The sequence below is a fragment of the Triturus cristatus genome, chromosome 11, assembly GCF_964204655.1.
Source record: "Triturus cristatus chromosome 11, aTriCri1.1, whole genome shotgun sequence".
Lineage (NCBI taxonomy): Eukaryota > Metazoa > Chordata > Amphibia > Caudata > Salamandridae > Triturus > Triturus cristatus.
The window spans coordinates 1,141,048,553-1,141,074,490 of NC_140594.1; the positions used below are offsets into that span (position 1 = coordinate 1,141,048,553).

At 44.9% G+C, this 25,938-nt stretch overlaps 12 non-coding genes across 12 annotated transcripts; all 12 read right to left on the reverse strand.

The window, feature by feature from the left end:
* Positions 1 to 1,122: 1,122 nt before the first annotated feature.
* On the reverse strand, positions 1,123 to 1,194 carry TRNAG-CCC (transfer RNA glycine (anticodon CCC)). The gene has a single exon. It is a non-coding gene; the product is annotated as a tRNA-Gly (tRNA).
* Positions 1,195 to 2,721: 1,527 nt separating this feature from the next.
* On the reverse strand, positions 2,722 to 2,793 carry TRNAG-CCC (transfer RNA glycine (anticodon CCC)). Its single transcript has one exon. It is a non-coding gene; the product is annotated as a tRNA-Gly (tRNA).
* A 3,127-nt stretch (positions 2,794 to 5,920) lies between these two features.
* On the reverse strand, positions 5,921 to 5,992 carry TRNAG-CCC (transfer RNA glycine (anticodon CCC)). Its single transcript has one exon. It is a non-coding gene; the product is annotated as a tRNA-Gly (tRNA).
* A 1,516-nt stretch (positions 5,993 to 7,508) lies between these two features.
* Positions 7,509 to 7,580, reverse strand: TRNAG-CCC (transfer RNA glycine (anticodon CCC)). The gene has a single exon. It is a non-coding gene; the product is annotated as a tRNA-Gly (tRNA).
* A 1,528-nt stretch (positions 7,581 to 9,108) lies between these two features.
* On the reverse strand, positions 9,109 to 9,180 carry TRNAG-CCC (transfer RNA glycine (anticodon CCC)). Its single transcript has one exon. It is a non-coding gene; the product is annotated as a tRNA-Gly (tRNA).
* Positions 9,181 to 12,284: 3,104 nt separating this feature from the next.
* On the reverse strand, positions 12,285 to 12,356 carry TRNAG-CCC (transfer RNA glycine (anticodon CCC)). Its single transcript has one exon. It is a non-coding gene; the product is annotated as a tRNA-Gly (tRNA).
* Positions 12,357 to 15,483: 3,127 nt separating this feature from the next.
* TRNAG-CCC (transfer RNA glycine (anticodon CCC)) lies at positions 15,484 to 15,555 on the reverse strand. The gene has a single exon. It is a non-coding gene; the product is annotated as a tRNA-Gly (tRNA).
* A 1,516-nt stretch (positions 15,556 to 17,071) lies between these two features.
* TRNAG-CCC (transfer RNA glycine (anticodon CCC)) lies at positions 17,072 to 17,143 on the reverse strand. Its single transcript has one exon. It is a non-coding gene; the product is annotated as a tRNA-Gly (tRNA).
* Positions 17,144 to 18,671: 1,528 nt separating this feature from the next.
* On the reverse strand, positions 18,672 to 18,743 carry TRNAG-CCC (transfer RNA glycine (anticodon CCC)). The gene has a single exon. It is a non-coding gene; the product is annotated as a tRNA-Gly (tRNA).
* Positions 18,744 to 21,847: 3,104 nt separating this feature from the next.
* On the reverse strand, positions 21,848 to 21,919 carry TRNAG-CCC (transfer RNA glycine (anticodon CCC)). Its single transcript has one exon. It is a non-coding gene; the product is annotated as a tRNA-Gly (tRNA).
* Positions 21,920 to 23,446: 1,527 nt separating this feature from the next.
* Positions 23,447 to 23,518, reverse strand: TRNAG-CCC (transfer RNA glycine (anticodon CCC)). The gene has a single exon. It is a non-coding gene; the product is annotated as a tRNA-Gly (tRNA).
* Positions 23,519 to 25,045: 1,527 nt separating this feature from the next.
* TRNAG-CCC (transfer RNA glycine (anticodon CCC)) lies at positions 25,046 to 25,117 on the reverse strand. The gene has a single exon. It is a non-coding gene; the product is annotated as a tRNA-Gly (tRNA).
* Between the last annotated feature and the right edge of the window lie 821 nt (positions 25,118 to 25,938).

Below are 25,938 nucleotides of genomic sequence, written 5' to 3' on the forward strand. Positions count from 1 at the left end.
TCCTTTGGCGATCACTCTCTTGTATTTCAGCAGAGACAGATAGTTGAGAAGTCTTTTCTCACATAGCTAGCACAAGCCTGCGCTTTTCCTTGCTGGTAGCGTGGAAATGACAGATTGGTCCTCAGAAGAAAAAACAAGAAATATTATAGCAGAGGATGGTTTCGATCCATCGACCTCTGGGTTATGGGCCCAGCACGCTTCCGTTGCGCCACTCTGCTCCCTTGTAAAAGTGTTCTCTTTATGCAGAGGAGGAGCTTTCAGCGAAGTGGCGAGGGATTGGTGGGTCTCGCTCCTCATTTGCCTAAGCATGCTGCAATGTATGCTGGGTGCAGAAAATCTTCATCTTCTCGTCTCACAGTCAGTCATAACTGAAAGTGCAGACCCTCTTGGGAACTAGCAGTTTCAGGCCTTTACCAAGATAGCAGCTCTCTAACCCTCTCCTCTCTCTTTGATCCTAGCGCTACCATGCTCAGGATTTGATTTTAACTGGGAGCCAGAGATCTACCCGGTGAGGGCTTGCCCGGTGTGAGGGTTTTGAGCGTTTGGGAGCGTTCGGGACGTGAGGACATTGGACAGGAAATGTTGCCATCTTGAAATATCCAACCTTCCTGCTGTCGTGAGAGGCTCTTTCCATGGACATCTGCCTCTTGGAGTCCTCTCAACTTGCTCTCTGATATAACATTTTGTGAGCTGCAGTTACATCCGATGGCTACAAGGTGGCGCTGCATTCAGGTGAGAGAACAAGTGTGCACAAAATCGTTGGGGACTTTTGCCAGATTCATCGGTGGATCTTGCCTACTTTTATTCACATGCTAGATATTGCCTAGAAATGCTTTTTAATATAGAGATGCTAGAGTTAGAATGTCTGGTCGGGGTTCAGCCCTTTCATTGTCTACCGCCCGCAACATATTTATTACCAGCACATGTGAGTGGTGACTCTGCTTTTTGGAAAATAGCATCTAATAGGACAATGAATGTAGCAGATGGGGCGATCGAGATGCCTGCCTAAGTATTTCATTTTTTTTTTAATTTAACGTCTGATTAATCTGTTCATGATATTTCCGTTTTGTGACATGTTGCATTAAAACAAATCCTGCTTGGAGAACATATAAAAATTTGCACTGCATTGGCCGGGAATCGAACCCGGGTCAACTGCTTGGGAAGCAGCTATGCTCACCACTATACCACCAACGCCCTATGATGTGGGTGCTCTCGGTTCTAAAGATTACAACCCCGAGTTCAATGACTATCTTGCACCAGTTTCAATGGTGCATTTGGTTTAGATACCAACATGAAAAGCAGTAGAAAGTTTCTTGTAGAGGGTAAGGAACTGGGGATTGAAACCAAGGCCAAATCTGTGCAGAAGAGAAGAAATGGAAAGCAGTAGTACAAATAGTGGAAATGAACATATTTAGGCAGCTTTGGAAGCAAAGCAGCGAAGAGAAAGAGAGTGCCTTCCATGAAATGCCCAGGAGAATGATAAGAGCAGAACGAAAAGGCAAGAATGACATTCAAAGCATGCCCAGAAAAACGTGTGACGGTCCCACCAGTCATTTATGCTTATAATTGGGTATCTTTACTTTCAAAGTATGGGGTTGATCCTTTGGCGATCACTCTCTTGTATTTCAGCAGAGACAGATAGTTGAGAAGTCTTTTCTCACATAGCTAGCACAAGCCTGCGCTTTTCCTTGCTGGTAGCGTGGAAATGACAGATTGGTCCTCAGAAGAAAAAACAAGAAATATTATAGCAGAGGATGGTTTCGATCCATCGACCTCTGGGTTATGGGCCCAGCACGCTTCCGCTGCGCCACTCTGCTCCCTTGTAAAAGTGTTCTCTTTATGCAGAGGAGGAGCTTTCAGCGAAGTGGCGAGGGATTGGTGGGTCTCGCTCCTCATTTGCCTAAGCATGCTGCAATGTATGCTGGGTGCAGAAAATCTTCATCTTCTCGTCTCACAGTTAGTCATAACTGAAAGTGCAGACCCTCTTGGGAACTAGCAGTTTCAGGCCTTTACCAAGATAGCAGCTCTCTAACCCTCTCCTCTCTCTTTGATACTAGCGCTAGCATGCTCAGGATTTGATTTTAACTGGGAGCCAGAGATCTACCCGGTGAGGGCTTGCCCGGTGTGAGGCTTTTGAGCGTTTGGGAGCGTTCGGGACGTGAGGACATTGGACAGGAAATGTTGCCATCTTGAAATATCCAACCTTCCTGCTGTCGTGAGAGGCTCTTTCCATGGACATCTGCCTTTTGGAGTCCTCTCAACTTGCTCTCTGATATAACATTTTGTGAGCTGCAGTTACATCCGATGGCTACAAGGTGGCGCTGCATTCAGGTGAGAGAACAAGTGTGCACAAAATCGTTGGGGACTTTTGCCAGATTCATCGGTGGATCTTGCCTACTTTTATTCACATGCTAGATATTGCCTAGAAATGCTTTTTAATATAGAGATGCTAGAGTTAGAATGTCTGGTCGGGGTTCAGCCCTTTCATTGTCTACCGCCCGCAACATATTTATTACCAGCACATGTGAGTGGTGACTCTGCTTTTTGGAAAATAGCATCTAATAGGACAATGAATGTAGCAGATGGGGCGATCGAGATGCCTGCCTAAGTATTTCATTTTTTTTTTAATTTAACGTCTGATTAATCTGTTCATGATATTTCCGTTTTGTGACATGTTGCATTAAAACAAATCCTGCTTGGAGAACATATAAAAATTTGCACTGCATTGGCCGGGAATCGAACCCGGGTCAACTGCTTGGGAAGCAGCTATGCTCACCACTATACCACCAACGCCCTATGATGTGGGTGCTCTCGGTTCTAAAGATTACAACCCCGAGTTCAATGACTATCTTGCACCAGTTTCAATGGTGCATTTGGTTTAGATACCAACATGAAAAGCAGTAGAAAGTTTCTTGTAGAGGGTAAGGAACTGGGGATTGAAACCAAGGCCAAATCTGTGCAGAAGAGAAGAAATGGAAAGCAGTAGTACAAATAGTGGAAATGAACATATTTAGGCAGCTTTGGAAGCAAAGCAGCGAAGAGAAAGAGAGTGCCTTCCATGAAATGCCCAGGAGAATGATAAGAGCAGAACGAAAAGGCAAGAATGACATTCAAAGCATGCCCAGAAAAACGTTTGACGGTCCCACCAGTCATTTATGCTTATAATTGGGTATCTTTACTTTCAAAGTATGGGGTTGATCCTTTGGCGATCACTCTCTTGTATTTCAGCAGAGACAGATAGTTGAGAAGTCTTTTCTCACATAGCTAGCACAAGCCTGCGCTTTTCCTTGCTGGTAGCGTGGAAATGACAGATTGGTCCTCAGAAGAAAAAACAAGAAATATTATAGCAGAGGATGGATTCGATCCATCGACCTCTGGGTTATGGGCCCAGCACGCTTCCGCTGCGCCACTCTGCTCCCTTGTAAAAGTGTTCTCTTTATGCAGAGGAGGAGCTTTCAGCGAAGTGGCGAGGGATTGGTGGGTCTCGCTCCTCATTTGCCTAAGCATGCTGCAATGTATGCTGGGTGCAGAAAATCTTCATCTTCTCGTCTCACAGTCAGTCATAACTGAAAGTGCAGACCCTCTTGGGAACTAGCAGTTTCAGGCCTTTACCAAGATAGCAGCTCTCTAACCCTCTCCTCTCTCTTTGATCCTAGCGCTAGCATGCTCAGGATTTGATTTTAACTGGGAGCCAGAGATCTACCCGGTGAGGGCTTGCCCGGTGTGAGGCTTTTGAGCGTTTGGGAGCGTTCGGGACGTGAGGACATTGGACAGGAAATGTTGCCATCTTGAAATATCCAACCTTCCTGCTGTCGTGAGAGGCTCTTTCCATGGACATCTGCCTCTTGGAGTCCTCTCAACTTGCTCTCTGATATAACATTTTGTGAGCTGCAGTTACATCCGATGGCTACAAGGTGGCGCTGCATTCAGGTGAGAGAACAAGTGTGCACAAAATCGTTGGGGACTTTTGCCAGATTCATCGGTGGATCTTGCCTACTTTTATTCACATGCTAGATATTGCCTAGAAATGCTTTTTAATATAGAGATGCTAGAGTTAGAATGTCTGGTCGGGGTTCAGCCCTTTCATTGTCTACCGCCCGCAACATATTTATTACCAGCACATGTGAGTGGTGACTCTGCTTTTTGGAAAATAGCATCTAATAGGACAATGAATGTAGCAGATGGGGCGATCGAGATGCCTGCCTAAGTATTTCATTTTTTTTTTTAATTTAACGTCTGATTAATCTGTTCATGATATTTCCGTTTTGTGACATGTTGCATTAAAACAAATCCTGCTTGGAGAACATATAAAAATTTGCACTGCATTGGCCGGCAATCGAACCCGGGTCAACTGCTTGGGAAGCAGCTATGCTCACCACTATACCACCAACGCCCTATGATGTGGGTGCTCTCGGTTCTAAAGATTACAACCCCGAGTTCAATGACTTTCTTGCACCAGTTTCAATGGTGCATTTGGTTTAGATACCAACATGAAAAAGAGGAGAAAGTTTCTTGTAGAGGGTAAGGAACTGGGGATTGAAACCAAGGCCAAATCTGTGCAGACGAGAAGAAATGGAAAGCAGTAGTACAAATAGTGGAAATGAACATATTTAGGCAGCATTGGAAGCAAAGCAGCGAAGAGAAAGAGAGTGCCTTCCATGAAATGCCCAGGAGAATGATAAGAGCAGAACGAAAAGGCAAGAATGACATTCAAAGCATGCCCAGAAAAACGTGTGACGGTCCCACCAGTCATTTATGCTTATAATTGGGTATCTTTACTTTCAAAGTATGGGGTTGATCCTTTGGCGATCACTCTGTTGTGTTTCAGCAGAGACAGATAGTTGAGAAGTCTTTTCTCACATAGCTAGCACAAGCCTGCGCTTTTCCTTGCTGGTAGCGTGGAAATGACAGATTGGTTCTCAGAAGAAAAAACAAGAAATATTATAGCAGAGGATGGTTTCGATCCATCGACCTCTGGGTTATGGGCCCAGCACGCTTCCGCTGCGCCACTCTGCTCCCTTGTAAAAGTGTTCTCTTTATGCAGAGGAGGAGCTTTCAGCGAAGTGGCGAGGGATTGGTGGGTCTCGCTCCTCATTTGCCTAAGCATGCTGCAATGTATGCTGGGTGCAGAAAATCTTCATCTTCTCGTCTCACAGTCAGTCATAACTGAAAGTGCAGACCCTCTTGGGAACTAGCAGTTTCAGGCCTTTACCAAGATAGCAGCTCTCTAACCCTCTCCTCTCTCTTTGATCCTAGCGCTAGCATGCTCAGGATTTGATTTTAACTGGGAGCCAGAGATCTACCCGGTGAGGGCTTGCCCGGTGTGAGGCTTTTGAGCGTTTGGGAGCGTTCGGGACGTGAGGACGTTGGACAGGAAATGTTGCCATCTTGAAATATCCAACCTTCCTGCTGTCGTGAGAGGCTCTTTCCATGGACATCTGCCTCTTGGAGTCCTCTCAACTTGCTCTCTGATATAACATTTTGTGAGCTGCAGTTACATCCGATGGCTACAAGGTGGCGCTGCATTCAGGTGAGAGAACAAGTGTGCACAAAATCGTTGGGGACTTTTGCCAGATTCATCGGTGGATCTTGCCTACTTTTATTCACATGCTAGATATTGCCTAGAAATGCTTTTTAATATAGAGATGCTACAGTTAGAATGTCTAGTCGGGGTTCAGCCCTTTCATTGTCTACCGCCCGCAACATATTTATTACCAGCACATGTGAGTGGTGACTCTGCTTTTTGGAAAATAGCATCTAATAGGACAATGAATGTAGCAGATGGGGCGATCGAGATGCCTGCCTAAGTATTTCATTTTTTTTTTAATTTAACGTCTGATTAATCTGTTCATGATATTTCCGTTTTGTGACATGTTGCATTAAAACAAATCCTGCTTGGAGAACATATAAAAATTTGCACTGCATTGGCCGGGAATCGAACCCGGGTCAACTGCTTGGGAAGCAGCTATGCTCACCACTATACCACCAACGCCCTATGATGTGTTTGCTCTCGGTTCTAAAGATTACAACCCCGAGTTCAATGACTATCTTGCACCAGTTTCAATGGTGCATTTGGTTTAGATACCAACATGAAAAGCAGTAGAAAGTTTTTTGTAGAGGGTAAGGAACTGGGGATTGAAACCAAGGCCAAATCTGTGCAGAAGAGAAGAAATGGAAAGCAGTAGTACAAATAGTGGAAATGAACATATTTAGGCAGCATTGGAAGCAAAGCAGCGAAGAGAAAGAGAGTGCCTTCCATGAAATGCCCAGGAGAATGATAAGAGCAGAACGAAAAGGCAAGAATGACATTCAAAGCATGCCCAGAAAAACGTGTGACGGTCCCACCAGTCATTTATGCTTATAATTGGGTATCTTTACTTTCAAAGTATGGGGTTGATCCTTTGGCGATCACTCTCTTGTATTTCAGCAGAGACAGATAGTTGAGAAGTCTTTTCTCACATAGCTAGCACAAGCCTGCGCTTTTCCTTGCTGGTAGCGTGGAAATGACAGATTGGTCCTCAGAAGAAAAAACAAGAAATATTATAGCAGAGGATGGTTTCGAAACATCGACCTCTGGGTTATGGGCCCAGCACGCTTCCGCTGCGCCACTCTGCTCCCTTGTAAAAGTGTTCTCTTTATGCAGAGGAGGAGCTTTCAGCGAAGTGGCGAGGGATTGGTGGGTCTCGCTCCTCATTTGCCTAAGCATGCTGCAATGTATGCTGGGTGCAGAAAATCTTCATCTTCTCGTCTCACAGTCAGTCATAACTGAAAGTGCAGACCCTCTTGGGAACTAGCAGTTTCAGGCCTTTACCAAGATAGCAGCTCTCTAACCCTCTCCTCTCTCTTTTATCCTAGCGCTACCATGCTCAGGATTTGATTTTAACTGGGAGCCAGAGATCTACCCGGTGAGGGCGAGGCTTTTGAGCGTTTGGGAGCGTTCGGGACGTGAGGACATTGGACAGGAAATGTTGCCATCTTGAAATATCCAACCTTCCTGCTGTCGTGAGAGGCTCTTTCCATGGACATCTGCCTCTTGGAGTCCTCTCAACTTGCTCTCTGATATAACATTTTGTGAGCTGCAGTTACATCCGATGGCTACAAGGTGGCGCTGCATTCAGGTGAGAGAACAAGTGTGCACAAAATCGTTGGGGACTTTTGCCAGATTCATCGGTGGATCTTGCCTACTTTTATTCACATGCTAGATATTGCCTAGAAATGCTTTTTAATATAGAGATGCTAGAGTTAGAATGTCTGTTCGGGGTTCAGCCCTTTCATTGTCTACCGCCCGCAACATATTTATTACCAGCACATGTGAGTGGTGACTCTGCTTTTTGGAAAATAGCATCTAATAGGACAATGAATGTAGCAGATGGGGCGATCGAGATGCCTGCCTAAGTATTTCATTTTTTTTTTAATTTAACGTCTGATTAATCTGTTCATGATATTTCCGTTTTGTGACATGTTGCATTAAAACAAATCCTGCTTGGAGAACATATAAAAATTTGCACTGCATTGGCCGGGAATCGAACCCGGGTCAACTGCTTGGGAAGCAGCTATGCTCACCACTATACCACCAACGCCCAATGATGTGGGTGCTCTCGGTTCTAAAGATTACAACCCCGAGTTCAATGACTATCTTGCACCAGTTTCAATGGTGCATTTGGTTTAGATACCAACATGAAAAGCAGTAGAAAGTTTCTTGTAGAGGGTAAGGAACTGGGGATTGAAACCAAGGCCAAATCTGTGCAGAAGAGAAGAAATGGAAAGCAGTAGTACAAATAGTGGAAATGAACATATTTAGGCAGCTTTGGAAGCAAAGCAGCGAAGAGAAAGAGAGTGCCTTCCATGAAATGCCCAGGAGAATGATAAGAGCAGAACGAAAAGGCAAGAATGACATTCAAAGCATGCCCAGAAAAACGTGTGACGGTCCCACCAGTCATTTATGCTTATAATTGGGTATCTTTACTTTCAAAGTATGGGGTTGATCCTTTGGCGATCACTCTCTTGTATTTCAGCAGAGACAGATAGTTGAGAAGTCTTTTCTCACATAGCTAGCACAAGCCTGCGCTTTTCCTTGCTGGTAGCGTGGAAATGACAGATTGGTCCTCAGAAGAAAAAACAAGAAATATTATAGCAGAGGATGGTTTCGATCCATCGACCTCTGGGTTATGGGCCCAGCACGCTTCCGCTGCGCCACTCTGCTCCCTTGTAAAAGTGTTCTCTTTATGCAGAGGAGGAGCTTTCAGCGAAGTGGCGAGGGATTGGTGGGTCTCGCTCCTCATTTGCCTAAGCATGCTGCAATGTATGCTGGGTGCAGAAAATCTTCATCTTCTCGTCTCACAGTTAGTCATAACTGAAAGTGCAGACCCTCTTGGGAACTAGCAGTTTCAGGCCTTTACCAAGATAGCAGCTCTCTAACCCTCTCCTCTCTCTTTGATCCTAGCGCTAGCATGCTCAGGATTTGATTTTAACTGGGAGCCAGAGATCTACCCGGTGAGGGCTTGCCCGGTGTGAGGCTTTTGAGCGTTTGGGAGCGTTCGGGACGTGAGGACATTGGACAGGAAATGTTGCCATCTTGAAATATCCAACCTTCCTGCTGTCGTGAGAGGCTCTTTCCATGGACATCTGCCTCTTGGAGTCCTCTCAACTTGCTCTCTGATATAACATTTTGTGAGCTGCAGTTACATCCGATGGCTACAAGGTGGCGCTGCATTCAGGTGAGAGAACAAGTGTGCACAAAATCGTTGGGGACTTTTGCCAGATTCATCGGTGGATCTTGCCTACTTTTATTCACATGCTAGATATTGCCTAGAAATGCTTTTTAATATAGAGATGCTAGAGTTAGAATGTCTGGTCGGGGTTCAGCCCTTTCATTGTCTACCGCCCGCAACATATTTATTACCAGCACATGTGAGTGGTGACTCTGCTTTTTGGAAAATAGCATCTAATAGGACAATGAATGTAGCAGATGGGGCGATCGAGATGCCTGCCTAAGTATTTCATTTTTTTTTTTAATTTAACGTCTGATTAATCTGTTCATGATATTTCCGTTTTGTGACATGTTGCATTAAAACAAATCCTGCTTGGAGAACATATAAAAATTTGCACTGCATTGGCCGGGAATCGAACCCGGGTCAACTGCTTGGGAAGCAGCTATGCTCACCACTATACCACCAACGCCCTATGATGTGGGTGCTCTCGGTTCTAAAGATTACAACCCCGAGTTCAATGACTTTCTTGCACCAGTTTCAATGGTGCATTTGGTTTAGATACCAACATGAAAAAGAGGAGAAAGTTTCTTGTAGAGGGTAAGGAACTGGGGATTGAAACCAAGGCCAAATCTGTGCAGACGAGAAGAAATGGAAAGCAGTAGTACAAATAGTGGAAATGAACATATTTAGGCAGCATGGGAAGCAAAGCAGCGAAGAGAAAGAGAGTGCCTTCCATGAAATGCCCAGGAGAATGATAAGAGCAGAACGAAAAGGCAAGAATGACATTCAAAGCATGCCCAGAAAAACGTGTGACGGTCCCACCAGTCATTTATGCTTATAATTGGGTATCTTTACTTTCAAAGTATGGGGTTGATCCTTTGGCGATCACTCTGTTGTGTTTCAGCAGAGACAGATAGTTGAGAAGTCTTTTCTCACATAGCTAGCACAAGCCTGCGCTTTTCCTTGCTGGTAGCGTGGAAATGACAGATTGGTTCTCAGAAGAAAAAACAAGAAATATTATAGCAGAGGATGGTTTCGATCCATCGACCTCTGGGTTATGGGCCCAGCACGCTTCCGCTGCGCCACTCTGCTCCCTTGTAAAAGTGTTCTCTTTATGCAGAGGAGGAGCTTTCAGCGAAGTGGCGAGGGATTGGTGGGTCTCGCTCCTCATTTGCCTAAGCATGCTGCAATGTATGCTGGGTGCAGAAAATCTTCATCTTCTCGTCTCACAGTCAGTCATAACTGAAAGTGCAGACCCTCTTGGGAACTAGCAGTTTCAGGCCTTTACCAAGATAGCAGCTCTCTAACCCTCTCCTCTCTCTTTGATCCTAGCGCTAGCATGCTCAGGATTTGATTTTAACTGGGAGCCAGAGATCTACCCGGTGAGGGCGAGGCTTTTGAGCGTTTGGGAGCGTTCGGGACGTGAGGACGTTGGAGAGGAAATGTTGCCATCTTGAAATATCCAACCTTCCTGCTGTCATGAGAGGCTCTTTCCATGGACATCTGCCTCTTGGAGTCCTCTCAACTTGCTCTCTGATATAACATTTTGTGAGCTGCAGTTACATCCGATGGCTACAAGGTGGCGCTGCATTCAGGTGAGAGAACAAGTGTGCACAAAATCGTTGGGGACTTTTGCCAGATTCATCGGTGGATCTTGCCTACTTTTATTCACATGCTAGATATTGCCTAGAAATGCTTTTTAATATAGAGATGCTACAGTTAGAATGTCTAGTCGGGGTTCAGCCCTTTCATTGTCTACCGCCCGCAACATATTTATTACCAGCACATGTGAGTGGTGACTCTGCTTTTTGGAAAATAGCATCTAATAGGACAATGAATGTAGCAGATGGGGCGATCGAGATGCCTGCCTAAGTATTTCATTTTTTTTTTAATTTAACGTCTGATTAATCTGTTCATGATATTTCCGTTTTGTGACATGTTGCATTAAAACAAATCCTGCTTGGAGAACATATAAACATTTGCACTGCATTGGCCGGGAATCGAACCCGGGTCAACTGCTTGGGATGCAGCTATGCTCACCACTATACCACCAACGCCCTATGATGTGGTTGCTCTCGGTTCTAAAGATTACAACCCCGAGTTCAATGACTATCTTGCACCAGTTTCAATGGTGCATTTGGTTTAGATACCAACATGAAAAGCAGTAGAAAGTTTTTTGTAGAGGGTAAGGAACTGGGGATTGAAACCAAGGCCAAATCTGTGCAGAAGAGAAGAAATGGAAAGCAGTAGTACAAATAGTGGAAATGAACATATTTAGGCAGCATTGGAAGCAAAGCAGCGAAGAGAAAGAGAGTGCCTTCCATGAAATGCCCAGGAGAATGATAAGAGCAGAACGAAAAGGCAAGAATGACATTCAAAGCATGCCCAGAAAAACGTGTGACGGTCCCACCAGTCATTTATGCTTATAATTGGGTATCTTTACTTTCAAAGTATGGGGTTGATCCTTTGGCGATCACTCTCTTGTGTTTCAGCAGAGACAGATAGTTGAGAAGTCTTTTCTCACATAGCTAGCACAAGCCTGCGCTTTTCCTTGCTGGTAGCGTGGAAATGACAGATTGGTCCTCAGAAGAAAAAACAAGAAATATTATAGCAGAGGATGGTTTCGAAACATCGACCTCTGGGTTATGGGCCCAGCACGCTTCCGCTGCGCCACTCTGCTCCCTTGTAAAAGTGTTCTCTTTATGCAGAGGAGGAGCTTTCAGCGAAGTGGCGAGGGATTGGTGGGTCTCGCTCCTCATTTGCCTAAGAATGCTGCAATGTATGCTGGGTGCAGAAAATCTTCATCTTCTCGTCTCACAGTCAGTCATAACTGAAAGTGCAGACCCTCTTGGGAACTAGCAGTTTCAGGCCTTTACCAACATAGCAGCTCTCTAACCCTCTCCTCTCTCTTTGATCCTAGCGCTAGCATGCTCAGGATTTGATTTTAACTGGGAGCCAGAGATCTACCCGGTGAGGGCGAGGCTTTTGAGCGTTTGGGAGCGTTCGGGACGTGAGGACGTTGGAGAGGAAATGTTGCCATCTTGAAATATCCAACCTTCCTGCTGTCGTGAGAGGCTCTTTCCATGGACATCTGCCTCTTGGAGTCCTCTCAACTTGCTCTCTGATATAACATTTTGTGAGCTGCAGTTACATCCGATGGCTACAAGGTGGCGCTGCATTCAGGTGAGAGAACAAGTGTGCACAAAATCGTTGGGGACTTTTGCCAGATTCATCGGTGGATCTTGCCTACTTTTATTCACATGCTAGATATTGCCTAGAAATGCTTTTTAATATAGAGATGCTAGAGTTAGAATGTCTGGTCGGGGTTCAGCCCTTTCATTGTCTACCGCCCGCAACATATTTATTACCAGCACATGTGAGTGGTGACTCTGCTTTTTGGAAAATAGCATCTAATAGGACAATGAATGTAGCAGATGGGGCGATCGAGATGCCTGCCTAAGTATTTCATTTTTTTTTTAATTTAACGTCTGATTAATCTGTTCATGATATTTCCGTTTTGTGACATGTTGCATTAAAACAAATCCTGCTTGGAGAACATATAAAAATTTGCACTGCATTGGCCGGGAATCGAACCCGGGTCAACTGCTTGGGAAGCAGCTATGCTCACCACTATACCACCAACGCCCTATGATGTGGGTGCTCTCGGTTCTAAAGATTACAACCCCGAGTTCAATGACTATCTTGCACCAGTTTCAATGGTGCATTTGGTTTAGATACCAACATGAAAAGCAGTAGAAAGTTTCTTGTAGAGGGTAAGGAACTGGGGATTGAAACCAAGGCCAAATCTGTGCAGAAGAGAAGAAATGGAAAGCAGTAGTACAAATAGTGGAAATGAACATATTTAGGCAGCTTTGGAAGCAAAGCAGCGAAGAGAAAGAGAGTGCCTTCCATGAAATGCCCAGGAGAATGATAAGAGCAGAACGAAAAGGCAAGAATGACATTCAAAGCATGCCCAGAAAAACGTGTGACGGTCCCACCAGTCATTTATGCTTATAATTGGGTATCTTTACTTTCAAAGTATGGGGTTGATCCTTTGGCGATCACTCTCTTGTATTTCAGCAGAGACAGATAGTTGAGAAGTCTTTTCTCACATAGCTAGCACAAGCCTGCGCTTTTCCTTGCTGGTAGCGTGGAAATGACAGATTGGTCCTCAGAAGAAAAAACAAGAAATATTATAGCAGAGGATGGATTCGATCCATCGACCTCTGGGTTATGGGCCCAGCACGCTTCCGCTGCGCCACTCTGCTCCCTTGTAAAAGTGTTCTCTTTATGCAGAGGAGGAGCTTTCAGCGAAGTGGCGAGGGATTGGTGGGTCTCGCTCCTCATTTGCCTAAGCATGCTGCAATGTATGCTGGGTGCAGAAAATCTTCATCTTCTCGTCTCACAGTCAGTCATAACTGAAAGTGCAGACCCTCTTGGGAACTAGCAGTTTCAGGCCTTTACCAAGATAGCAGCTCTCTAACCCTCTCCTCTCTCTTTGATCCTAGCGCTAGCATGCTCAGGATTTGATTTTAACTGGGAGCCAGAGATCTACCCGGTGAGGGCTTGCCCGGTGTGAGGCTTTTGAGCGTTTGGGAGCGTTCGGGACGTGAGGACATTGGACAGGAAATGTTGCCATCTTGAAATATCCAACCTTCCTGCTGTCGTGAGAGGCTCTTTCCATGGACATCTGCCTCTTGGAGTCCTCTCAACTTGCTCTCTGATATAACATTTTGTGAGCTGCAGTTACATCCGATGGCTACAAGGTGGCGCTGCATTCAGGTGAGAGAACAAGTGTGCACAAAATCGTTGGGGACTTTTGCCAGATTCATCGGTGGATCTTGCCTACTTTTATTCACATGCTAGATATTGCCTAGAAATGCTTTTTAATATAGAGATGCTAGAGTTAGAATGTCTGGTCGGGGTTCAGCCCTTTCATTGTCTACCGCCCGCAACATATTTATTACCAGCACATGTGAGTGGTGACTCTGCTTTTTGGAAAATAGCATCTAATAGGACAATGAATGTAGCAGATGGGGCGATCGAGATGCCTGCCTAAGTATTTCATTTTTTTTTTTAATTTAACGTCTGATTAATCTGTTCATGATATTTCCGTTTTGTGACATGTTGCATTAAAACAAATCCTGCTTGGAGAACATATAAAAATTTGCACTGCATTGGCCGGCAATCGAACCCGGGTCAACTGCTTGGGAAGCAGCTATGCTCACCACTATACCACCAACGCCCTATGATGTGGGTGCTCTCGGTTCTAAAGATTACAACCCCGAGTTCAATGACTTTCTTGCACCAGTTTCAATGGTGCATTTGGTTTAGATACCAACATGAAAAAGAGGAGAAAGTTTCTTGTAGAGGGTAAGGAACTGGGGATTGAAACCAAGGCCAAATCTGTGCAGACGAGAAGAAATGGAAAGCAGTAGTACAAATAGTGGAAATGAACATATTTAGGCAGCATTGGAAGCAAAGCAGCGAAGAGAAAGAGAGTGCCTTCCATGAAATGCCCAGGAGAATGATAAGAGCAGAACGAAAAGGCAAGAATGACATTCAAAGCATGCCCAGAAAAACGTGTGACGGTCCCACCAGTCATTTATGCTTATAATTGGGTATCTTTACTTTCAAAGTATGGGGTTGATCCTTTGGCGATCACTCTGTTGTGTTTCAGCAGAGACAGATAGTTGAGAAGTCTTTTCTCACATAGCTAGCACAAGCCTGCGCTTTTCCTTGCTGGTAGCGTGGAAATGACAGATTGGTTCTCAGAAGAAAAAACAAGAAATATTATAGCAGAGGATGGTTTCGATCCATCGACCTCTGGGTTATGGGCCCAGCACGCTTCCGCTGCGCCACTCTGCTCCCTTGTAAAAGTGTTCTCTTTATGCAGAGGAGGAGCTTTCAGCGAAGTGGCGAGGGATTGGTGGGTCTCGCTCCTCATTTGCCTAAGCATGCTGCAATGTATGCTGGGTGCAGAAAATCTTCATCTTCTCGTCTCACAGTCAGTCATAACTGAAAGTGCAGACCCTCTTGGGAACTAGCAGTTTCAGGCCTTTACCAAGATAGCAGCTCTCTAACCCTCTCCTCTCTCTTTGATCCTAGCGCTAGCATGCTCAGGATTTGATTTTAACTGGGAGCCAGAGATCTACCCGGTGAGGGCTTGCCCGGTGTGAGGCTTTTGAGCGTTTGGGAGCGTTCGGGACGTGAGGACGTTGGACAGGAAATGTTGCCATCTTGAAATATCCAACCTTCCTGCTGTCGTGAGAGGCTCTTTCCATGGACATCTGCCTCTTGGAGTCCTCTCAACTTGCTCTCTGATATAACATTTTGTGAGCTGCAGTTACATCCGATGGCTACAAGGTGGCGCTGCATTCAGGTGAGAGAACAAGTGTGCACAAAATCGTTGGGGACTTTTGCCAGATTCATCGGTGGATCTTGCCTACTTTTATTCACATGCTAGATATTGCCTAGAAATGCTTTTTAATATAGAGATGCTACAGTTAGAATGTCTAGTCGGGGTTCAGCCCTTTCATTGTCTACCGCCCGCAACATATTTATTACCAGCACATGTGAGTGGTGACTCTGCTTTTTGGAAAATAGCATCTAATAGGACAATGAATGTAGCAGATGGGGCGATCGAGATGCCTGCCTAAGTATTTCATTTTTTTTTTAATTTAACGTCTGATTAATCTGTTCATGATATTTCCGTTTTGTGACATGTTGCATTAAAACAAATCCTGCTTGGAGAACATATAAAAATTTGCACTGCATTGGCCGGGAATCGAACCCGGGTCAACTGCTTGGGAAGCAGCTATGCTCACCACTATACCACCAACGCCCTATGATGTGTTTGCTCTCGGTTCTAAAGATTACAACCCCGAGTTCAATGACTATCTTGCACCAGTTTCAATGGTGCATTTGGTTTAGATACCAACATGAAAAGCAGTAGAAAGTTTTTTGTAGAGGGTAAGGAACTGGGGATTGAAACCAAGGCCAAATCTGTGCAGAAGAGAAGAAATGGAAAGCAGTAGTACAAATAGTGGAAATGAACATATTTAGGCAGCATTGGAAGCAAAGCAGCGAAGAGAAAGAGAGTGCCTTCCATGAAATGCCCAGGAGAATGATAAGAGCAGAACGAAAAGGCAAGAATGACATTCAAAGCATGCCCAGAAAAACGTGTGACGGTCCCACCAGTCATTTATGCTTATAATTGGGTATCTTTACTTTCAAAGTATGGGGTTGATCCTTTGGCGATCACTCTCTTGTATTTCAGCAGAGACAGATAGTTGAGAAGTCTTTTCTCACATAGCTAGCACAAGCCTGCGCTTTTCCTTGCTGGTAGCGTGGAAATGACAGATTGGTCCTCAGAAGAAAAAACAAGAAATATTATAGCAGAGGATGGTTTCGAAACATCGACCTCTGGGTTATGGGCCCAGCACGCTTCCGCTGCGCCACTCTGCTCCCTTGTAAAAGTGTTCTCTTTATGCAGAGGAGGAGCTTTCAGCGAAGTGGCGAGGGATTGGTGGGTCTCGCTCCTCATTTGCCTAAGCATGCTGCAATGTATGCTGGGTGCAGAAAATCTTCATCTTCTCGTCTCACAGTCAGTCATAACTGAAAGTGCAGACCCTCTTGGGAACTAGCAGTTTCAGGCCTTTACCAAGATAGCAGCTCTCTAACCCTCTCCTCTCTCTTTTATCCTAGCGCTACCATGCTCAGGATTTGATTTTAACTGGGAGCCAGAGATCTACCCGGTGAGGGCGAGGCTTTTGAGCGTTTGGGAGCGTTCGGGACGTGAGGACATTGGACAGGAAATGTTGCCATCTTGAAATATCCAACCTTCCTGCTGTCGTGAGAGGCTCTTTCCATGGACATCTGCCTCTTGGAGTCCTCTCAACTTGCTCTCTGATATAACATTTTGTGAGCTGCAGTTACATCCGATGGCTACAAGGTGGCGCTGCATTCAGGTGAGAGAACAAGTGTGCACAAAATCGTTGGGGACTTTTGCCAGATTCATCGGTGGATCTTGCCTACTTTTATTCACATGCTAGATATTGCCTAGAAATGCTTTTTAATATAGAGATGCTAGAGTTAGAATGTCTGTTCGGGGTTCAGCCCTTTCATTGTCTACCGCCCGCAACATATTTATTACCAGCACATGTGAGTGGTGACTCTGCTTTTTGGAAAATAGCATCTAATAGGACAATGAATGTAGCAGATGGGGCGATCGAGATGCCTGCCTAAGTATTTCATTTTTTTTTTAATTTAACGTCTGATTAATCTGTTCATGATATTTCCGTTTTGTGACATGTTGCATTAAAACAAATCCTGCTTGGAGAACATATAAAAATTTGCACTGCATTGGCCGGGAATCGAACCCGGGTCAACTGCTTGGGAAGCAGCTATGCTCACCACTATACCACCAACGCCCAATGATGTGGGTGCTCTCGGTTCTAAAGATTACAACCCCGAGTTCAATGACTATCTTGCACCAGTTTCAATGGTGCATTTGGTTTAGATACCAACATGAAAAGCAGTAGAAAGTTTCTTGTAGAGGGTAAGGAACTGGGGATTGAAACCAAGGCCAAATCTGTGCAGAAGAGAAGAAATGGAAAGCAGTAGTACAAATAGTGGAAATGAACATATTTAGGCAGCTTTGGAAGCAAAGCAGCGAAGAGAAAGAGAGTGCCTTCCATGAAATGCCCAGGAGAATGATAAGAGCAGAACGAAAAGGCAAGAATGACATTCAAAGCATGCCCAGAAAAACGTGTGACGGTCCCACCAGTCATTTATGCTTATAATTGGGTATCTTTACTTTCAAAGTATGGGGTTGATCCTTTGGCGATCACTCTCTTGTATTTCAGCAGAGACAGATAGTTGAGAAGTCTTTTCTCACATAGCTAGCACAAGCCTGCGCTTTTCCTTGCTGGTAGCGTGGAAATGACAGATTGGTCCTCAGAAGAAAAAACAAGAAATATTATAGCAGAGGATGGTTTCGATCCATCGACCTCTGGGTTATGGGCCCAGCACGCTTCCGCTGCGCCACTCTGCTCCCTTGTAAAAGTGTTCTCTTTATGCAGAGGAGGAGCTTTCAGCGAAGTGGCGAGGGATTGGTGGGTCTCGCTCCTCATTTGCCTAAGCATGCTGCAATGTATGCTGGGTGCAGAAAATCTTCATCTTCTCGTCTCACAGTTAGTCATAACTGAAAGTGCAGACCCTCTTGGGAACTAGCAGTTTCAGGCCTTTACCAAGATAGCAGCTCTCTAACCCTCTCCTCTCTCTTTGATCCTAGCGCTAGCATGCTCAGGATTTGATTTTAACTGGGAGCCAGAGATCTACCCGGTGAGGGCTTGCCCGGTGTGAGGCTTTTGAGCGTTTGGGAGCGTTCGGGACGTGAGGACATTGGACAGGAAATGTTGCCATCTTGAAATATCCAACCTTCCTGCTGTCGTGAGAGGCTCTTTCCATGGACATCTGCCTCTTGGAGTCCTCTCAACTTGCTCTCTGATATAACATTTTGTGAGCTGCAGTTACATCCGATGGCTACAAGGTGGCGCTGCATTCAGGTGAGAGAACAAGTGTGCACAAAATCGTTGGGGACTTTTGCCAGATTCATCGGTGGATCTTGCCTACTTTTATTCACATGCTAGATATTGCCTAGAAATGCTTTTTAATATAGAGATGCTAGAGTTAGAATGTCTGGTCGGGGTTCAGCCCTTTCATTGTCTACCGCCCGCAACATATTTATTACCAGCACATGTGAGTGGTGACTCTGCTTTTTGGAAAATAGCATCTAATAGGACAATGAATGTAGCAGATGGGGCGATCGAGATGCCTGCCTAAGTATTTCATTTTTTTTTTAAATTTAACGTCTGATTAATCTGTTCATGATATTTCCGTTTTGTGACATGTTGCATTAAAACAAATCCTGCTTGGAGAACATATAAAAATTTGCACTGCATTGGCCGGGAATCGAACCCGGGTCAACTGCTTGGGAAGCAGCTATGCTCACCACTATACCACCAACGCCCTATGATGTGGGTGCTCTCGGTTCTAAAGATTACAACCCCGAGTTCAATGACTTTCTTGCACCAGTTTCAATGGTGCATTTGGTTTAGATACCAACATGAAAAAGAGGAGAAAGTTTCTTGTAGAGGGTAAGGAACTGGGGATTGAAACCAAGGCCAAATCTGTGCAGACGAGAAGAAATGGAAAGCAGTAGTACAAATAGTGGAAATGAACATATTTAGGCAGCATGGGAAGCAAAGCAGCGAAGAGAAAGAGAGTGCCTTCCATGAAATGCCCAGGAGAATGATAAGAGCAGAACGAAAAGGCAAGAATGACATTCAAAGCATGCCCAGAAAAACGTGTGACGGTCCCACCAGTCATTTATGCTTATAATTGGGTATCTTTACTTTCAAAGTATGGGGTTGATCCTTTGGCGATCACTCTGTTGTGTTTCAGCAGAGACAGATAGTTGAGAAGTCTTTTCTCACATAGCTAGCACAAGCCTGCGCTTTTCCTTGCTGGTAGCGTGGAAATGACAGATTGGTTCTCAGAAGAAAAAACAAGAAATATTATAGCAGAGGATGGTTTCGATCCATCGACCTCTGGGTTATGGGCCCAGCACGCTTCCGCTGCGCCACTCTGCTCCCTTGTAAAAGTGTTCTCTTTATGCAGAGGAGGAGCTTTCAGCGAAGTGGCGAGGGATTGGTGGGTCTCGCTCCTCATTTGCCTAAGCATGCTGCAATGTATGCTGGGTGCAGAAAATCTTCATCTTCTCGTCTCACAGTCAGTCATAACTGAAAGTGCAGACCCTCTTGGGAACTAGCAGTTTCAGGCCTTTACCAAGATAGCAGCTCTCTAACCCTCTCCTCTCTCTTTGATCCTAGCGCTAGCATGCTCAGGATTTGATTTTAACTGGGAGCCAGAGATCTACCCGGTGAGGGCGAGGCTTTTGAGCGTTTGGGAGCGTTCGGGACGTGAGGACGTTGGAGAGGAAATGTTGCCATCTTGAAATATCCAACCTTCCTGCTGTCATGAGAGGCTCTTTCCATGGACATCTGCCTCTTGGAGTCCTCTCAACTTGCTCTCTGATATAACATTTTGTGAGCTGCAGTTACATCCGATGGCTACAAGGTGGCGCTGCATTCAGGTGAGAGAACAAGTGTGCACAAAATCGTTGGGGACTTTTGCCAGATTCATCGGTGGATCTTGCCTACTTTTATTCACATGCTAGATATTGCCTAGAAATGCTTTTTAATATAGAGATGCTACAGTTAGAATGTCTAGTCGGGGTTCAGCCCTTTCATTGTCTACCGCCCGCAACATATTTATTACCAGCACATGTGAGTGGTGACTCTGCTTTTTGGAAAATAGCATCTAATAGGACAATGAATGTAGCAGATGGGGCGATCGAGATGCCTGCCTAAGTATTTCATTTTTTTTTTAATTTAACGTCTGATTAATCTGTTCATGATATTTCCGTTTTGTGACATGTTGCATTAAAACAAATCCTGCTTGGAGAACATATAAACATTTGCACTGCATTGGCCGGGAATCGAACCCGGGTCAACTGCTTGGGATGCAGCTATGCTCACCACTATACCACCAACGCCCTATGATGTGGTTGCTCTCGGTTCTAAAGATTACAACCCCGAGTTCAATGACTATCTTGCACCAGTTTCAATGGTGCATTTGGTTTAGATACCAACATGAAAAGCAGTAGAAAGTTTTTTGTAGAGGGTAAGGAACTGGGGATTGAAACCAAGGCCAAATCTGTGCAGAAGAGAAGAAATGGAAAGCAGTAGTACAAATAGTGGAAATGAACATATTTAGGCAGCATTGGAAGCAAAGCAGCGAAGAGAAAGAGAGTGCCTTCCATGAAATGCCCAGGAGAATGATAAGAGCAGAACGAAAAGGCAAGAATGACATTCAAAGCATGCCCAGAAAAACGTGTGACGGTCCCACCAGTCATTTATGCTTATAATTGGGTATCTTTACTTTCAAAGTATGGGGTTGATCCTTTGGCGATCACTCTCTTGTGTTTCAGCAGAGACAGATAGTTGAGAAGTCTTTTCTCACATAGCTAGCACAAGCCTGCGCTTTTCCTTGCTGGTAGCGTGGAAATGACAGATTGGTCCTCAGAAGAAAAAACAAGAAATATTATAGCAGAGGATGGTTTCGAAACATCGACCTCTGGGTTATGGGCCCAGCACGCTTCCGCTGCGCCACTCTGCTCCCTTGTAAAAGTGTTCTCTTTATGCAGAGGAGGAGCTTTCAGCGAAGTGGCGAGGGATTGGTGGGTCTCGCTCCTCATTTGCCTAAGAATGCTGCAATGTATGCTGGGTGCAGAAAATCTTCATCTTCTCGTCTCACAGTCAGTCATAACTGAAAGTGCAGACCCTCTTGGGAACTAGCAGTTTCAGGCCTTTACCAACATAGCAGCTCTCTAACCCTCTCCTCTCTCTTTGATCCTAGCGCTAGCATGCTCAGGATTTGATTTTAACTGGGAGCCAGAGATCTACCCGGTGAGGGCGAGGCTTTTGAGCGTTTGGGAGCGTTCGGGACGTGAGGACGTTGGAGAGGAAATGTTGCCATCTTGAAATATCCAACCTTCCTGCTGTCGTGAGAGGCTCTTTCCATGGACATCTGCCTCTTGGAGTCCTCTCAACTTGCTCTCTGATATAACATTTTGTGAGCTGCAGTTACATCCGATGGCTACAAGGTGGCGCTGCATTCAGGTGAGAGAACAAGTGTGCACAAAATCGTTGGGGACTTTTGCCAGATTCATCGGTGGATCTTGCCTACTTTTATTCACATGCTAGATATTGCCTAGAAATGCTTTTTAATATAGAGATGCTACAGTTAGAATGTCTAGTCGGGGTTCAGCCCTTTCATTGTCTACCGCCCGCAACATATTTATTACCAGCACATGTGAGTGGTGACTCTGCTTTTTGGAAAATAGCATCTAATAGGACAATGAATGTAGCAGATGGGGCGATCGAGATGCCTGCCTAAGTATTTCATTTTTTTTTTAATTTAACGTCTGATTAATCTGTTCATGATATTTCCGTTTTGTGACATGTTGCATTAAAACAAATCCTGCTTGGAGAACATACACAAATTTGCACTGCATTGGCCGGGAATCGAACCCGGGTCAACTGCTTGGGAAGCAGCTATGCTCACCACTATACCACCAACGCCCTATGATGTGGTTGCTCTCGGTTCTAAAGATTACAAACCCGAGTTCAATGACTATCTTGCACCAGTTTCAATGGTGCATTTGGTTTAGATACCAACATGAAAAGCAGTAGAAAGTTTCTTGTAGAGGGTAAGGAACTGGGGATTGAAACCAAGGCCAAATCTGTGCAGAAGAGAAGAAATGGAAAGCAGTAGTACAAATAGTGGAAATGAACATATTTAGGCAGCATTGGAAGCAAAGCAGCGAAGAGAAAGAGAGTGCCTTCCATGAAATGCCCAGGAGAATGATAAGAGCAGAACGAAAAGGCAAGAATGACATTCAAAGCATGCCCAGAAAAACGTGTGACGGTCCCACCAGTCATTTATGCTTATAATTGGGTATCTTTACTTTCAAAGTATGGGGTTGATCCTTTGGCGATCACTCTCTTGTATTTCAGCAGAGACAGATAGTTGAGAAGTCTTTTCTCACATAGCTAGCACAAGCCTGCGCTTTTCCTTGCTGGTAGCGTGGAAATGACAGATTGGTTCTCAGAAGAAAAAAAAAGAAATAATATAGCAGAGGATGGTTTCGATCCATCGACCTCTGGGTTATGGGCCCAGCACGCTTCCGCTGCGCCACTCTGCTCCCTTGTAAAAGTGTTCTCTTTATGCAGAGGAGGAGCTTTCAGCGAAGTGGCGAGGGATTGGTGGGTCTCGCTCCTCATTTGCCTAAGCATGCTGCAATGTATGCTGGGTGCAGAAAATCTTCATCTTCTCGTCTCACAGTCAGTCATAACTGAAAGTGCAGACCCTCTTGGGAACTAGCAGTTTCAGGCCTTTACCAAGATAGCAGCTCTCTAACCCTCTCCTCTCTCTTTGATCCTAGCGCTAGCATGCTCAGGATTTGATTTTAACTGGGAGCCAGAGATCTACCCGGTGAGGGCTTGCCCGGTGTGAGGCTTTTGAGCGTTTGGGAGCGTTCGGGACGTGAGGACATTGGACAGGAAATGTTGCCATCTTGAAATATCCAACCTTCCTGCTGTCGTGAGAGGCTCTTTCCATGGACATCTGCCTCTTGGAGTCCTCTCAACTTGCTCTCTGATATAACATTTTGTGAGCTGCAGTTACATCCGATGGCTACAAGGTGGCGCTGCATTCAGGTGAGAGAACAAGTGTGCACAAAATCGTTGGGGACTTTTGCCAGATTCATCGGTGGATCTTGCCTACTTTTATTCACATGCTAGATATTGCCTAGAAATGCTTTTTAATATAGAGATGCTAGAGTTAGAATGTCTGGTCGGGGTTCAGCCCTTTCATTGTCTACCGCCCGCAACATATTTATTACCAGCACATGTGAGTGGTGACTCTGCTTTTTGGAAAATAGCATCTAATAGGACAATGAATGTCGCAGATGGGGCGATCGAGATGCCGGCCTAAGTATTTCATTTTTTTTTTAATTTAACGTCTGATTAATCTGTTCATGATATTTCCGTTTTGTGACATGTTACATTAAAACAAATCCTGCTTGTAGAACATATAAAAATTTGCACTGCATTGGCCGGGAATCAAACCCGGGTCAACTGCTTGGGAAGCAGCTATGCTCACCACTATACCACCAACGCCCTATGATGTGGGTGCTCTCGGTTCTAAAGATTACAACCCCGAGTTCAATGACTATCTTGCACCAGTTTCAATGGTGCATTTGGTTTAGATACCAACATGAAAAGCAGTAGAAAGTTTCTTGTAGAGGGTAAGGAACTGGGGATTGAAACCAAGGCCAAATCTGTGCAGAAGAGAAGAAATGGAAAGCAGTAGTACAAATAGTGGAAATGAACATATTTAGGCAGCATTGGAAGCAAAGCAGCGAAGAGAAAGAGAGTGCCTTCCATGAAATGCCCAGGAGAATGATAAGAGCAGAACGAAAAGGCAAGAATGACATTCAAAGCATGCCCAGAAAAACGTGTGACGGTCCCACCAGTCATTTATGCTTATAATTGGGTATCTTTACTTTCAAAGTATGGGGTTGATCCTTTGGCGATCACTCTCTTGTATTTCAGCAGAGACAGATAGTTGAGAAGTCTTTTCTCACATAGCTAGCACAAGCCTGCGCTTTTCCTTGCTGGTAGCGTGGAAATGACAGATTGGTCCTCAGAAGAAAAAACAAGAAATATTATAGCAGAGGATGGTTTCGATCCATCAACCTCTGGGTTATGGGCCCAGCACGCTTCCGCTGCACCACTCTGCTCCCTTGTAAAAGTGTTCTCTTTATGCAGAGGAGGAGCTTTCAGCGAAGTGGCGAGGGATTGGTGGGTCTCGCTCCTCATTTGCCTAAGCATGCTGCAATGTATGCTGGGTGCAGAAAATCTTCATCTTCTCGTCTCACAGTCAGTCATAACTGAAAGTGCAGACCCTCTTGGGAACTAGCAGTTTCAGGCCTTTACCAAGATAGCAGCTCTCTAACCCTCTCCTCTCTCTTTGATCGTAGCGCTAGCATGCTCAGGATTTGATTTTAACTGGGAGCCAGAGATCCACCCGGTGAGGGCTTGCCCGGTGTGAGGCTTTTGAGCGTTTGGGAGCGTTCGGGACGTGAGGACGTTGGACAGGAAATGTTGCCATCTTGAAATATCCAACCTTCCTGCTGTAGTGAGAGGCTCTTTCCATGGACATCTGCCTCTTGGAGTCCTCTCAACTTGCTCTCTGATATAACATTTTGTGAGCTGCAGTTACATCCGATGGCTACAAGATGGCGCTGCATTCAGGTGAGAGAACAAGTGTGCACAAAATCGTTGGGGACTTTTGCCAGATTCATCGGTGGATCTTGCCTACTTTTATTCACATGCTAGATATTGCCTAGAAATGCTTTTTAATATAGAGATGCTAGAGTTAGAATGTCTGGTCGGGGTTCAGCCCTTTCATTGTCTACCGCCCGCAACATATTTATTACCAGCACATGTGAGTGGTGACTCTGCTTTTTGGAAAATAGCATCTAATAGGACAATGAATGTAGCAGATGGGGCGATCGAGATGCCTGCCTAAGTATTTCATTTTTTTTTAAATTTAACGTCTGATTAATCTGTTCATGATATTTCCGTTTTGTGACATGTTGCATTAAAACAAATCCTGCTTGGAGAACATATAAAAATTTGCACTGCATTGGCCGGGAATCGAACCCGGGTCAACTGCTTGGGAAGCAGCTATGCTCACCACTATACCACCAACACCCTATGATGTGCTTGCTCTCGGTTCTAAAGATTACAACCCCGAGTTCAATGACTATCTTGCACCAGTTTCAATGGTGCATTTGGTTTAGATACCAACATGAAAAGCAGTAGAAAGTTTCTTGTAGAGGGTAAGGAACTGGGGATTGAAACCAAGGCCAAATCTGTGCAGACGAGAAGAAATGGAAAGCAGTAGTACAAATAGTGGAAATGAACATATTTAGGCAGCATTGGAAGCAAAGCAGCGAAGAGAAAGAGAGTGCCTTCCATGAAATGCCCAGGAGAATGATAAGAGCAGAACGAAAAGGCAAGAATGACATTCAAAGCATGCCCAGAAAAACGTGTGACGGTCCCACCAGTCATTTATGCTTATAATTGGGTATCTTTACTTTCAAAGTATGGGGTTGATCCTTTGGCGATCACTCTGTTGTGTTTCAGCAGAGACAGATAGTTGAGAAGTCTTTTCTCACATAGCTAGCACAAGCCTGCGCTTTTCCTTGCTGGTAGCGTGGAAATGACAGATTGGTTCTCAGAAGAAAAAACAAGAAATATTATAGCAGAGGATGGTTTCGATCCATCGACCTCTGGGTTATGGGCCCAGCACGCTTCCGCTGCGCCACTCTGCTCCCTTGTAAAAGTGTTCTCTTTATGCAGAGGAGGAGCTTTCAGCGAAGTGGCGGGGGATTGGTGGGTCTCGCTCCTCATTTGCCTAAGCATGCTGCAATGTATGCTGGGTGCAGAAAATCTTCATCTTCTCGTCTCACAGTCAGTCATAACTGAAAGTGCAGACCCTCTTGGGAACTAGCAGTTTCAGGCCTTTACCA